The sequence below is a fragment of the Nelumbo nucifera genome, chromosome 7, assembly GCF_055504915.1.
Source record: "Nelumbo nucifera cultivar China Antique chromosome 7, China Antique-T2T, whole genome shotgun sequence".
Lineage (NCBI taxonomy): Eukaryota > Viridiplantae > Streptophyta > Magnoliopsida > Proteales > Nelumbonaceae > Nelumbo > Nelumbo nucifera.
In genome coordinates, this window is record NC_142655.1 from 24,262,692 (window position 1) to 24,266,017 (window position 3,326).

Consider the following 3,326-nt stretch of genomic DNA (forward strand, 5'->3'; position numbering starts at 1 on the left):
AATCCATATTACATCATAGTCCATAGTTGTTCTAAGTTGTGGGTAGATTATATGGAGTTATGGACTAATTCAATCTACGCACACACCTTTTGATTCCATGTATCTCATATATAATTTATGAATTGATCTACATAGTCGATCACAAGTGTTTAACTTGTATACTTTATATGACAAAATAGATTGAAATAGGCATCCATAAATTAATATTAACCAAAGTAATATTTATTTTAACAAAATGGTAATCAAATGATTTAAAAAATAAAAATATTATTTTATTGATAAAAACATTGAAAATTTAATATTAACATGAAAAAAATTATTATTATTTTATTAAAGAAGGAGCTTCCAACAATAAATGTAAGGAGGCAATGTACAATATCAAGTAGAAAGTAAAAAATCACCATGGACCAATTATTACCATGATATATATGTGTGTGTATGTGTGTTGAGGAGATTTTGAGGTGTGGACGGGGCCGGTCCATGATATATTGTAGACTAGTCTCATCCATACCAAATTGAATGTCATGGTCATCCTATGGCATGGACCGAAACAGGCCATCTACGAGATGACCATGGTTTTGAACACCACCTAAAATTTCTCATGGGTGAGCTAATAGCAAGCAAGATAAGAACACTAAATTTTTCCAAGGAAATCTCTTGGGCCATCTACGAGTGAGGGTTGTAGAAACTCAAAGGATTTGCTTGCAAACATAGATAGAAGCACTACCCATGCATGCTTAAGTTGTAGCTCTTGAAAGGTCGGTTTGTGAAGAAGAAATTATTATTGCTTTCAAGCAAATGACCCCCTCAAAAGCTTTGAGGCCCGATGGACTTCCAAAATTATTTTTTTTCAAAAATATAAGAATAGTGTTGGTCCTACGGTGGTAAAGTCATAAAGGAGTTTTTCTAAACAAGGGAGTTAAATGAAAAAATAAAGGGTTTCTAGCAGATAAGGGCAACTTTTTGCCCTTTATATCAATAAAAAATAATATTTTTATATAATAACTAAAATATGATAGCTTTTTTGGAAAAATATTAAGAAAGGGCACGGTTGCTCATTTTCCTCCTTTGCCTCTATATTCGTGGTAGGTTAAGTTTGTCGGTGACAACTATGACCGAAGTCCTCATGAGAAACCATGTTAGGTAAAATCATAAGTGGCATAGTGGAATGTCTTCTTGCTTTTTTAGTCAAAGTGACATCAACAACCTCAGGATCCCAGTCAACCTCAAACCAGAACTCTCTCTCTCTCTCTCTCTCTCTCTCTGAAACTTATTTCTACAACTATAATGGCTCCAATTGCTCCAGTGGAGACTGCAACGAAGCAAAAGGAATTCATTTACAGGTCAAGTGATCATGCTTCTACTGCCCAACTCGCTCGAATTCGTCTTCGTTTTCCTCGGTGCGTCTTACCATGGTGCCACCAACACAACAGCGAATCCCTTCTACACCTTGGCGAAGATTGCCAAACAAGCCAGAGACTTGAATGCGGCTGCCGATTTGCTTTATGGGATGTGAAGAGCATTTTTTGTTATAACTCAACCGGAATCTTATGATCCATTCGCATGAATACAGAGGAAGAGGAGGAAGACAAGCATTGGTGCCCTTTCTTGATATTTATCCAAAAAAGTTACATCCATTCGCATGAATACAGAGGAAGAGGAGGAAGACGAGCAACAATGCCCTTTCTTGATATTTTTCCAAAAAAGTTACTCTTTTTTAGTTATTATATAAAAATATTATTTTTTATTGATATTAAGGAAAAAAATTGCCCTTATCTGCTAAAACCCTAAAAATATATAGCACATTTATAATGTTAAATCCCAAGGTACCCAATCCTGAAAGTGTGGCCCAATTCAAACCCATCAACTTCAGTAACACCACTTATAAACTGATCACAAAAGTGTTAGTGAACCGAATAAAGTAGGTAATGGACCAACTGATCAGTCCTTTTCAAAGTGCTTCATGGCTGGTAGATTAATCTCTGATAATATTCTTGTAGCTAATGAGAACATGCACTTTATGAAAAGAAAGAGAAAATCCATATGGCTTTGAAGCTAGACATGATGAAAGCGTATGATAGAGTAATAGAATGGCATTTTCTAAAAAAATGATGCTAAAGATGGGTTTTGAATCCAAGTGGACGAGTTGGATAGTGGAATGTGTATCAACGGTGTTGTATAGGATTTTGATCAATGAGTCCCTTAGTCAACCTATTAAGCCAACGAGAGGTCTAAGACTGGGAGACCCCCTCTCCCCTTTCCTCTTCCTTGTTGTTTTAGAGGCCTTCTCAGCCAGTCTAAGTGCAGGAGAGAGAAATAAAAAATTCTGGGTATTAGAGGCTGTAGAAGAGCTCCATCTGTGAATAATCTACTCTTTCTAGAAAATAAAAATCTTCCTTACTATGCAAGTAAATCAGAGCAATCTGGTTTGGCTCTCCCCTTGGGCTTCGCTTGGATTCTAACTCCCCTAATCAACTTCGGGATTGGTTTCAATCTACGACTCTTGACCCAACCTCTGATAAACAGCTTAGAGCTCACTCTTGCTCTAATTTCATTGTTTTTCGTGGGTGCACTTGGATTAGAAGAAATACAAAGGTTTTCAAAGATTTACTGACAAATCCTGGCTTAACTATATCGTGCTCTCAAAATTATTCAGGAATTCTCTGCACCCAATCAAGGATCCAGTGGCAGTCTCTGAAGCCACAAAACAACACTCCTCAAACAAGTTTTGACCACATATGGACAGACAGCAGCTTTTGATCAAGGATAGCAGAGGATCTTTTTTGGCAGCTCAATCAGATTTAGGTCCCCCAAGATCAGCATTATTCTCATAATCCTTTGCCATCGTCATGGCAAGAAAATTGGTCTCACTTCGATTGCAGTTCATAGTGCCAGTCTGCTTTTGATTCAGGCACTCAAATCAAACTCAAGTTCGACCCATTCAGATATTTGGTTTATGTTTGATGACATTCTACAATTAGCTTCATCTTTTGTCTCAGTAAAATGGTGTTTTATTAAAAGGGATTTGAATGTAATAGCCCACTCTTTCTCTAGCACCAACTGTCCTAAAGGTTGTTGGGTTCACAACCCTCTTAATGTCTTTGAGTCGGAGGCAATGGCTGGTCCCAATGTCTTGTATTTGGATCTTGTTTCTTTCAATGAATGAATCTATCTTTTAACAAAAAAAAAAAAAAATTCTGGTCACATCCATAAATGTTTAGTGTTACTTTCTCTCTTAAAAGCTCAAATCATAATAAATTACTGTAATAAGTTGAAACCAACAATTTCCAATAGAAATTGCCACCACTCTCTACTTTTTCTAAAAA